At 30.9% G+C, this 12,436-nt stretch overlaps 1 protein-coding gene across 8 annotated transcripts in view; it reads right to left on the bottom strand.

The window, feature by feature from the left end:
- Positions 1-12,436, bottom strand: part of LOC129958173 (toll-like receptor 6) — a 113,083-nt gene that overhangs the window by 36,501 nt on the left and 64,146 nt on the right. For all 8 annotated transcript variants that reach the window (XM_056070418.1, XM_056070419.1, XM_056070426.1 and 5 more), the window contains one exon: positions 7,100-7,156. The gene's annotated coding sequence lies outside the window, so the exon portion shown is untranslated. The remainder of the gene's footprint in view (positions 1-7,099; positions 7,157-12,436) is intronic.

The raw sequence follows: 12,436 nt of genomic DNA, 5'->3' as shown, positions 1-12,436 counted from the left end.
GGAATTACAAAGAAAAACGAAATCAATGTGGAAAACAGCATAAACATGTTATGCTAATTAATATACGCCTGTTTTAAATATAAGAAAAGTTTTTGTTTACAAGGAATCGGAATAACTTTGAGGAGATGAAAAAAGGGAAGAGAAAAAGTACATATGAAAAACAACACCAAAAATCAAAACGAAAGTAACAGCTATCTTACCAATGTGGGAAGTGAAAGATTCCTTCTGCTAGCAGGGAGCAAAGGAGGGGGAGGGAATGTAAACGGTCATGGTTACAAAACACAGCGCAAGAACCCTTTCCCGCGACCATAATAGCCTTTTGATCTTTAAACGATGTCCGATCATGTTTTTTTTTAATCAAGGGGAGAGTTTAGAAATGTTGCGTCAATATGATAACGACGAAATCGGCAAGAAATTTAGCCGAATCTTTCAATTACGGGATATCGCAAATAAACAAAGTCATCAATCTTTCTTTAGCTCAATGGACTTTGAGAAAAGTTGATGATATCATTGCCACTTTCTCAATTAAAAAAAATCCTCCTTAAAGACTGTACGATCCATGCAACAACAGATTGCACACAATTGCCTCTTTTTTCAAAAGAGCCCAAAATAGACATAAAAAACAAATAAATAAAAATATTCGAATTTTTATTTACTTACTATACTTTTTTGAAGTCTTAAAAGTCCTTTTGTCCGAAATAATGTATTAAGCTTTTTTTTAATTAATATTTAATAATTGAAAATGAAAAATCTTCAGACTAACAAATCCCTCTAAATGGCTGGGTTCCCCTAGAACAAAAGGTGGCCGTTATCGAGAGATTTCACTCTAGAATGTTTCATTAGCTAGTCTTATCTTCTGTTAAAGGAAATATATAACCACTCAAAAACCAAAAGCATCGAAACTTCCTTGTATCTCATACTTACGAAACATATAACTACAGATTAGAAGTCAAATATGGATAAAATAAGCATAACGCCTTAAAATCCAACATCGCCCTCAATATCAAGGGTAAAAGTCATCAACCACAACTGTCAAATATCTCAAACCGTAAGAGGTATCGCCCAACTAATGGAAAAGTGGTCAGAGAGTGGATTCGATCGATGCTGTTTATACGCATACCGTTCAAAGTTGCGAGATTTAAGATTGCGAAAGTAGTATCGGATATGCATTACTGAAGACACGAAGATCAACGTTGACCTCAAAACGTCCATCAAATTTGATTCACCCCAATGACAGTGATACAAGATAACATTATGAATAAGAGGTTCAAATAGCCATTTAGCTCCGGCTGACATGGGTGAATCACAACATTCTCTATAAAAAAAAACTTACTTTCCAGAGACAGTGTCAAGATCTTCCTTGTTAACTTTTTGTAGATTTGTTATTCTCTTTTTAATGGATTACTTTAGATATGTATATCCGCCAACTTCAGAGTTTTGACACCCTAAGGGGGAAAAGAGAATATTTCTTTTCACGTTTGTCATTGCTCGGCTATCACTGCGTCTGTTTAAAATCTTTTAATGCCATAAGCTTCAACCCAAAGAAAGAGGCTTAGTTACGCGAACTCAGAAAATAATAGACTTCTTAACGATATTTTTTTATTTGGTTATGCTGATTTGTCAGAGGGCCTGATTTCTTCATTTACTGCAGCGGGAATTTTTGAAATGCCATTAGTACCATAATGTTTCTTCTGTTTCTATAAAGTATATTTGCAGACTAAATGAGTAGATAGGTTTTTACCTAAATGTGGAGGAAAAATTTTGAAAACTATACTATCAAGACTATATTGATGCATAATGTCAAGATCGATGTTTAACAAACCGAAATCGGGTGTAGGTTCCAAATATTTTCTAAAGCTGCCGTTGAAAAGATCACGCTATAAATGACTCAATCATAAAAAGTAACTGAAACTGAAGTAAAGTTCACTATTTTTCAACCGCAATGGAATATCAGTAGTTAGAATTATAATATCTCCACAAGTAAAAAAAAAAAAAAAAAAACCAATTGAATAAATTTCAAAATTCTTTTTAAGCAAAATGGAACAATTTGAATAATAAAAAAGAATGGCAGAGTAAATTAAAACTTCTTTATTAGAGATTGTTATCAATTTAGCGAAGAAAAATAAAATAAAATAACAAAGATTTTGCCTTATGTTGTCTAATTTACACGACATTTAAAATTTATTATAAAAAATTTCATTTCCAGCAGCTGTAGAAAGCAAACTCCTTTCTGGAAATACAAAGGAATAATACTTTTCAAAGAATAACTTATTTCTATAACCATCTTCTACGAAAAATAAATAACAAGTGTATGTAACAAAACAAACAATTTGATTAAATGCTATTTAACATACAATAAATCCTAGTCAAAACAGCCGTTTTGTTTTTAGTCACGCAAAAAAGAGCATGCCATCCATATTTTATACCGTGCGTGTTATATTAAAGCAAATAACTGAACACACTGATATAAATTCTTAAAAATATTAATCTTTGTTTCATTCATAAATTTTAGAACACATACAAGAAAAAATTGACCGAGAAAGCCACATCATATTTCTTAGCTGACTATTTCGAAATGATGCAAAATACATCAAATGATCATTAGTTTGGGAAAATGACAGCTGAAGTTGACAAGCGCAGCTGAAACCTGACATATCTCACTTTCACTCACATTCCAGAAAGTGTCCGCGAAATGTAATCAATTTTCTGCCACAGAAAATTTTCAAGTCCAGCTCTATCTGTATAAACTTGCAGATAAAGCTGTAAATTCCTGCAGGAGGTAGTCAATTACTTAGTATGCCGGAGGTTATTTCATTCCGGCTCAGAAATACGATTCAGCCGAACCATACCGAAGTGAGTTTGTCTCTGAAGAAAGGACAACTCGTTAGAATTAATGTTACATTAAGACATCTCGTTATTCCTTTAATTTACTTCTGCTATCAGAGTAAGATAAATACATTTTAGAGATTTCTAATTTATTCGAAATCTCTAGCTCTCTAATGGTTGCACACTGAATTAATTAACGGGTTTATTGATCAAAATTCTGTAAGTTATCTCGAGTGCTTAGGTAAGGTTCGGAGTCACAGAGTTAACACTGCGGTACAGAATCCATAACAAATTATTTTGCAACCGCCTGGTATGCGCTTACTTGAATTAATGGAAAATTTGAAGTGGCAATATCGCTCTCAAATGGCTCGTTTTTCGCAATTGAAATAAATGATGGAAAATTAACCCACGGTGTGGAATTTCTCTTTTGAATTGAACAGAATGAAATGTTTAGATATTTGGAGATGGAATATTCATTAAGATTTTAATGAAAATTAAATCTTGCAATGAGAGATAAATATTTCAAAACTAACAGGGGAGAGAACTGTTACTTAATATAAAATTTGTCACTATATTCTCTATATTATTTGTTATAATTAGCTATAACCGATTAAAACTTTTTTGAACACTTCCCTTGGTGTAGATGTACTATATAAACTTACTGAAGTTTTGCAAATCGCCCATGGCAACTAATTTTTATGCCAATATTTAAAAAAAAAAAAAAAAAAAAAAAACTTTAAAATGTCGAGCAATATGGGCCATATTAAAATATACAATGTTTGAGATAAAAGCAGATAATTTTTAGGTAAATGGAGATATATTATGTTTTTATAGCTAAATTGGCATATAAGAAATAAATTTTCTAGCGACTGCATCGCTATTCCACTGGTTATTTAATTTCTAATAGTCACAACAGTAAAATACTGAATCATTGGTTTAAACACTTTTCCAACTATTGCCTTGACTTCTCTATGAACCTTGACTTCAAGTCAACTAATTATTCTCATATCGCCTTGACTAGTAGTCAAGCGAATAAAAAATAATGGAATTAATTACTAATGTATCGACAAAAACTGGAATTTTTCAGAAATCTAGATTTATAATGAGAGTAAAAGAGAAAATGTATTTTTTTTTTTTTTTTTTTTTTGTCTGTGGCTGAATAACAAGATACAGAAAGTCATAGAAATACAATGTAAATGTTCCGTTCAGTTTACTTAATGTATAAAAATCTTAATAAAATGAAAAAGAGAGAAAAAAATTAATTTTTTACCATCTTTTAAAAATAACAATACAGTTACTCTTCTGTATATATGTTTTCGTTTGACTTCTGCATCCCAGGCCATGGGCAAGGGAGGGCTTGCGGAAAATCTGATTTTAAAAGTAAGGAAACCGTTCTATTCTTTTGTACAAAAGGAATGCATGATGTATTCATCAATAGGTCTACCATCGATGCCAATACAAGAACTCCATTCGTAACTTAAACAAGGTTGAATTACATTCAGGCATGTGTTACAATTAAAATGAGAAATGTATTGAAGTTCATTACACACATTATAGGAACAGCAGCGAATAAAATGACAAAATAATATCATTTCTTTTTAAGCCATTTATGTATGATTCAATTCAGGTTCTGTGCTTTATATAGATGAGTTTAAAGCAGATAGGTGCTTTAAAAACTGAAAAGTAGATACCCAGTAAATGATCAAGTCAAACAGTGAAGGAAGGCTTTGATTTTGAGGCAAAAATCAAAAAGTTGACATCTGTTAGAGTAGTAAGACATGTTTTTTTTCTTCTCATCTTAAAAAAATAATACCGATTATACCAATAACAAAATTGCATAGAATGAAATGGTTTTGACTCATAATTCAAGAATATATTTTTTTAAAATTATAATCTGAGACACTAAAAAAGAAATATATCAAACAGATTAAAATAATTTTTAGTATTAGTTTTTTTTATAATTTTGATTACTATAATTATTATTCAGAAATATAAGGGGGAAAAAAACGAGAGCTCAAAGCCTTGATTTACCAGTTTATAGATTAATTTTAAATGATAATGATATCACTATTTGCTCAGGTTTAAATCTTTTCGCCCATAGTCGACATGCAAAGTAAAAACCTCAACATAAAATGCGCCTATTCCTTACTGATGCGATTTATGGAACAGCAGGGAACATTTATATCAAAATGCGGATGTCTTTACATAAGCTTTTTATCGCAAAGCAAGACAAAACGAATCTGAACAAATGAAGCAAATCAGTTTACCGGGATCACTGAGAAGTTTCCAGTCTAGGAATAAAAATTCAATTTCTCTTTCGTGGTGTGATTTCACTGATAGTAAGAACAGAAAATGAAAGCTATATATATTCAAAGCAAGCCCCACGACTGAGGAATACCTTTCCCACTTCTTGTTCTACCACAAAAATAGGGCGAAGGTCGTCCACCCAGAGAATTTACAGCCCTTATGAATATTTAAAAGTGCCACGTAAAATCCCGGTGAACATCATCTGGCACGAAACAATACGCAAAAAAGCAAAGTTGTCAACCGTAAACATTTTAGTCGAAGACGTCAAAGATAAAAGAAACCGTATATAAAAAAGCATTGACCCATAGAGGGTACAAACTCACGACTCTCTGGAGACGAGGGCCCCCTTTGCGCGACCATTTAGCAAGGCAAATGACGCGAATGCAGCGCTTTTTACGACGCTTTTCTAAGCCAACCAACTACTTGCTACTGTAATGGCACGGCGTCGTCAGATGGATACCTCCTTAAAAGCTTTCAGCGTCACTGCATCCCTCGATGGCACTAAAACTTTATCCCACTTGGGTTTCGAATTCAAGTTATTCTTTTAACATTAAAAACGTGTTAGCGGGAGGAAAAAAATTATAAGAAGCTATTTTCAAAGATTCCCTTTTCAAAAACGAAACCCAGCGTGAATGCATTCCCAAAATGTGTTTAACGGCGAAAGTAATGAAAAGTGCAAGTTGAGTGTATTTGACCGAAAAACAACGAATTCTTATTGTCAAACATTTATATTTCTTTTCACCCTCTCGGAAAATAAGAGCACAGAACAATGCATTGCCTTACAAAAATGATTGTCAAAATCATGGGCAGAAATACTGCATTCGAAGTTTTATTTGGAAAATTTTAAATTGTATTTTGTATGACGACAGATAAGCTACTGCGAAAATTTGGCAATACATGGTGTTTGTTCATAAATGAATATCCCAACTTTGCAGGGCAATTAAAAGAAAACAAAACAGTTTTGTTGCTCATCGGAAATCAGAAATAACAGTTGGAAGTTTGAATTAAACACAGTTAAAACTATTTAATGACAACCCCTCCAAAAACACGAACGACAGGACAATTAAAAGAAAACAAAACAGCTTTTTTGCTCATCGGAAATCAGAAATAACAGTTGGAAGTTTGAATTAAACACAGTTAAAATTATTTAATGACAACCCCTCCAAAAATACGAATGACATCGAGCTGGTACGATAATTTATCCCACACTTTTTTCTGCATGCCCAGTGCGAAGCTTTAAAAATCCTGCAAATACGCGCGTATGTCAGTAACAGATTTCTTGTTTCTAAAGCTACTACATCAAATAGGAGATGTTTGTTTTACCATTACCAACTGATATTGAGAAATTTAAATATATCCATATCTGCAATACTTAAAATTTTCATATCAGAGATGACGAAAAAGTGTGACATTAAGACATCCATATATGCAGTACTAAAAATTTTCATATCAGAGATGACGAAAAAGTGTGAAATTTAAGGCATCCATATCAGCAGTACTTAAAAATTTCAGAGATGCTGAAAAAGTGTGAGAAGAGTCCTCATACCGCCTCGATATTTTTGTATTTCTGGAGGGGCTCACATTGTATACTTATAAATGTGGAATTTAAACTTTAAACTGTAATCTCTAATAAATAACAAGGCTCTACTTTGTTTTCTTTCCATTTAATAGCTCTGGAAAATTGAGATATTCATTTATGAATCCCCTGCATTACTAGAAAACTCAGTGTTTAAGAAATGGCAGCCATAGAAGTTTATAATGCGGAAATACAAAAAAAAAAAAAAAAAAAAAAAAAAAAAGTAAGCGTTGCCATTTTGATGAAGCAAAGCTCAAGATGCCCACATGTATATATATATGCTTTTTATTCTATAAGATGCGCACTAGATGGCAAAACTAGCTAGGATCACGCACTTGCGTGTATCAGTGAGCGGGAAATGATTCCATAAAGAAGCCGAAAGAAACTTACCTCAGAAATTGGAAATTCAAATGTTTTTTCTGGCAATTTCCAAGGCAAGGCCAAGATCTGGAAATAAAAGGAAAAACAAAGTCAGGGAAAGGCTAACTAAACTAAAATTCATTTTATATAAATGACAGAAAAGAATTAAGAAACCATTTCATACACATTATAATAAATACAATAATACAGTATTATTTCACAATTCAAACAATAAAAAAATAATCACAGTTAAATTATCCTAAGAATCAGTGTGAGGTAAGACAATTATAAATAAGCAAACCCCCCAAAAAAGAATAATCGAAGCAAAATCGGTTCTCCCAGATTTTCAAGGAAATATATTCAATACCAGGAAGGAAAAGTTATGTAAACACCATTGGAGCATGCAACAAGTTATATTGCTCACTAAAATCAAACATTCAAATTACAAAATGTACAAAATATATTGCATGATAAATTGCAGAAAGGTTCAGGAAAAAATGGAAATTTTATTGCACATATAACAAATACCGAAAAAAGAGTTACTGCAAAAATGCTTGATGGCAAAATCAATTAACTATTCCATTCTCAAACTCTGAATCAGTAAAAACTGAAAAAAGAGAATCGTTTTCAGACTAATTAATCATTCAGATTTTTAACTTTAATGTAGATATATTGATATGTATGTACATTATATTAACCTGAATGCTATATATAGAATATTATTCACCATAAAATAGAATTTATAATTTAAAAACAAAATTAAATTGTTTGATTTAGCCTGTATTTAAAAATAATAATAAATTTTTGTCGCAGCTTGATATTTGTTGTAATTCAGTCCAATTAAACAGTACATGCAATTTAATTTTTATCATTACTCAAAGTAAATATTTTTATGTTTTTATATAATCGGCAAAATTAATTTTGCTTTTAATTACTCCAACTTTTATCCTTTATGTAAAGATAAAAGTAAGAAAGAATGGATAATGCATTCACTTCAAACAAATTTTTTACACAGATTTTTTAACCTTTACATAGTTCTAAATATTATGGCACGATTCTGTTTAAATCGGCATTTTTCAATCTCCCATGATATTAATTTATTTTAAACTTTCAGATTTCGAGCTTAAATACAATGTGGAAAGAAAAAAAATCCAATCTGTCTGACAGCCCTTATTTTTTTCATTTTGAAAGCGAGACGCAACAAATTAAATTTGGCACACTCGAAGAAAAAAAGGGAGAAAAATAAAATAAACGGAGGCTGCTTGTTGGTGATATCTAAAGAAGCGTATCTAGTTGAGGGTCGAACAGTTTACGAATCGTTCGTTGAAATTATTTTCATAACAAAGGATGCTCAAGTGACAAACCATTAATCATCACTTGTCAAACAAATTATGACTTCGCATGGAAATCTATTATATTCCGAGATACCTTTAGAAAATATAATCTCGCAAAAATGCCTTTTACATTTTTCAATTTAAAAATTATCCTTTTAATGATGCCAATTTCATTCAGATTACTTTCCCATAATTTTGATAAATTTAAAATATTTCAACACTATGTCATGCAATTAAATTAATTTCAGTGTTTCAATGAATAGATTTATTACATTGCATTTTCACATAGTTAATTCTATAGTTATAAAAAATTGATTTCTTCTAATATATTAACCATAATAAATTTCCAAAACAGATTTTCACTTACACAAACTTTTTTAAATAATGTGTCTTGACACAAGCTTACTGAATTAAGGAATCTTCAAATCATTTGATATGTTTAGTTTAGTAGAATATTTTCTCACAACAATTTCAAATTAATCTGTTTAATAATATTCACTTGATCTGTTTAATAATATTCCATAATCAACTTCGTGTTTTGTTTTCTGATAATAAATTTTATGTTTCATTTTAATTTCTCAAATAATATAATTCGAGTCTTGGTTTTTTTTTTCTTCTTTCGTTTAGACATAATGGTCTAAGACAAAAATGAAAAGAAACTTTTACTTAATGATGCAAATAATTTTAAACTTTTCTCATCTATAAATACTCTTTTTCTTTCGTTTAGACATTTTGACTATAACAAAAATGGAAAGAAACTTTTACTTAATGATGTATATAAATTTAAGCTTTTCTCATCTATTAATTCTTTTCTCTTTCGTTTAGACTTTTTGACTAAGACAAGAATGGAAATAAACTTTTACTTAATAATGTAAATAATTTTAAGCTTTTTTCGTCTATTAATTCTTTTCTCTTTCGTTTAGACATTTTGACTAAGATAACAATGGAAAGAAACTTTTACTTAATGATGTAAATAATTTTAAGCTTTTCTCATCTATAAATTCTTTCTCCCCCCCCCCCTGCTAAATTTGTCGAAGTTCTGATATACACACATATGACACACACACACGCCTGCGCGTGTAAATCTTTCTTTGAAGAGAGAGGAATAGATTTCTTTAACAGCTTTTATTCCATACGATTTTAAATAAATAAGTTCATTTTTTATCTTTTATAAAGATTTCTTTCTTAAAGCCAGGATGAACTTAATACAGCGTATTGACTAAGCAGAAAGTAGGATAAAGAAAAAGACCTGAGAATGTATTTTGAACTTATACAATTTTAGAAAAGAATGTGCCGTCACAGCGTTTTTGTTCTGAGAGAAAATAGTAGCCCATGCAACTGGGAAGTTACAGTCACCAGAGTTCGAGTGATTAGGAAACTATTTTTAGAGGGTAGATTAATTAGATATTATATATATAAATACATTATGTTTTAGAGTAAATGTAATTTCTCTTCCTATAATTTTCGATTTTCATAAAATTTATATTTTGTTGCCTTTTTAAACAACAAGGGTTACATTTTTAATAAGTATGCATTCCAAATGACCAATTTTAACAGCTAAATGAGCCAACATTTCAAGTCAGTAATTACTTAACAAAATAGCCTAAGGTTGCTATATATATATTTTTAAACAAAATTGAATAAGAGTTACAAATTAATTGTATAAAATTAATGTTAATAAAAAAATTGTGTAAAAATTTATAGCATGTGTATTAATAAGGTAGCACGTTTACAATGAAATAAAAAACAGTGGTAAAAAGACTATAAGAATATACCTTGGTTTGCTGATCATATTTTATAGGTTCACTGGAGGATATCAGAGTATGACAAACTACCTATAAATACTACTACGAATACCACCATTCATGCATGCTCGTTCCAATCTCCGAACTGTTCGTGAAATTTTCAGTTCATACGAATACAGTACATAATGGAAACATAAGTTGCTTAGAAAACACGCACTCTAGAGTTAGCCTGTCTTACGGAGACTATAATATATCAAAAGATGAGTGGAGAATCGACCACAAAATTTCAATTTTACAAATATGAAACTAGTAAAGTACGTAGAAAGTACAAAAAGGAAAAATATGATATTGCTCCTGAAACAAAGTTAAATATAAGAGTGCTCCAGAAACAAAGTTAAATATGAAAGTGCTCCAGAAACTAAGTTAAATATAAACTAACCAAGTTCAAGTTTATGTTTAATAAAATAAAAATACGAAATGGTGCAAAATAAAAAGAAATTAGGGATGGAATTAATGGTTAAAGATCAAAAGGTTAGTGATTAGCACATCAAAAGGTTATTGATTAATACATATAAAGGTAATTGAAGAATCAACTACATAATTTCAATTTTACATTCATGAAAGTAGTCAAATAAAAATGTGTTAAAACGTATAAAAAGGAAAAACATGAAATTGCACCAGAAACAAAGTTAAATATAAGCTAAGTTCTCAATAATTTATGCTTGATAAAATAAAAGGATTTGAAATGGAGAAAAATAGAAAGAAATTAGTTCTAAAAATCCCCGCCCCAAAAAAATCGTAGAAATACTGAACAGAATAAAGTGTACTTTTAATTAATAAGATGGTTATGCGCTCAGCAGTTTCACCATCGATCTTCCCATCATCATCTTTTGATAACAGTCTTCTATAATAAACAAAACTCCGGGGGAAAAAAAGCTTTTGTTGAAACAGGACATAAAAATTTCATAAAAAAAACAACCTAACCATAACAGATCATCGTTTACGGAAAAGAAAAAGAGATTCTCTCCCAAATCGCCTGTTAGCTGAAATATCAAGTAAAAGGGTGATAAAGGTCTCCTCTGGTTACATTACTCAATCAATTGAGTGTCGGCATGGATGCAAGAAAAAAAAAGTCTCAAACCATTTTATTAAAGTGTTTCAGAATATTGGGAAACTTTCCAAGGCTTCTGTAATGTGGACCTAGAGCCATTCCTCTAGTCACTGAATTGTTTAGGCAGAGTTTTAACATTTTCTAGTAGGAGAATGTTAAAACAAAAAATAAATATAAGATTGAAGCTTCACGCGTCATTAAGCTCACATGTATCAAACCCGACGCGATAAGAAACATAATATTCAATTGCACCCGTCAAAGGCATGTGCGCTTCGCTAACTCTTTATCCATGCGCAAGTATTCTAGTAGGAAGGGAAAAAAAATTGAAGAAAAAAGAAAACATCATTGACATGATGGTGAATGATACGAACCTCCATCGTAACATGGATGGATAAATCTTATAATCCTTCTTCAAGTCGATATGCATTTTCTTCATAAATGTTATTCCATTTTTTTTTAATAAATAAAATTGAGTTTCGGAAGCAGATTGATTATATTTGTTTCAGAGACAGTAACTAGAATCAAAATCAACTATCAACAGCATTTCGAAGACGTGATTTTAAATGAAAAAAAAATTTAATACCATTATGCATCGACATGTTTTTTTCATTTCCATTCTTTTATCTTTAATAAACAAATGGCGTTTTTAATAACTTAATTATCGTCTGCTATGTACATGCATTGCATTTTTATTAAGCTGAAAGGTTGACCCAACAAGATGCGCAGAGTTACTAATGTGTCCCAGAGCTTTTTAGCAAACTATTCTTCGCTTCTACAGCGAAATTACATTTTAAAATTTCTGAAGACGCAGAGCTCTCTTTCATCCCCCCCCCCTGACCAAAAGTTGTTGTAACAAATGTCATTTAGGAGTGTTGGGGAAGGGGTAAAAAGCAAAACAATCGAAACTGCGTAATGTTTCAATATATTACTCAGTAAAAAAAATAAACATCTACTCTTCCATCTGTCATCTCACCCCTATTTCGGTGAAATCAAAACCGTTTCTGAATCCCGGGCCTACCATTTTTGGACAATTTCACTCCGCAGAGGGTAGATACGCATTTGAGTAGAAAGAATCCTTTTCCGGGATTCTTTATTTGTCTTGCATTCCTCCCCCTCCCCATTCTTTTCCGTTACTGATTTTTATTTTGTTTTTGAATTGCACCATTTTGTTTTAACT

This window comes from Argiope bruennichi, chromosome X1, assembly GCF_947563725.1.
Source record: "Argiope bruennichi chromosome X1, qqArgBrue1.1, whole genome shotgun sequence".
Taxonomy (NCBI): Eukaryota; Metazoa; Arthropoda; class Arachnida; order Araneae; family Araneidae; genus Argiope; species Argiope bruennichi.
The sequence above is the reverse complement of the archived record's forward strand: the minus strand, read 5'-3'. Positions and strand labels throughout refer to the sequence as shown.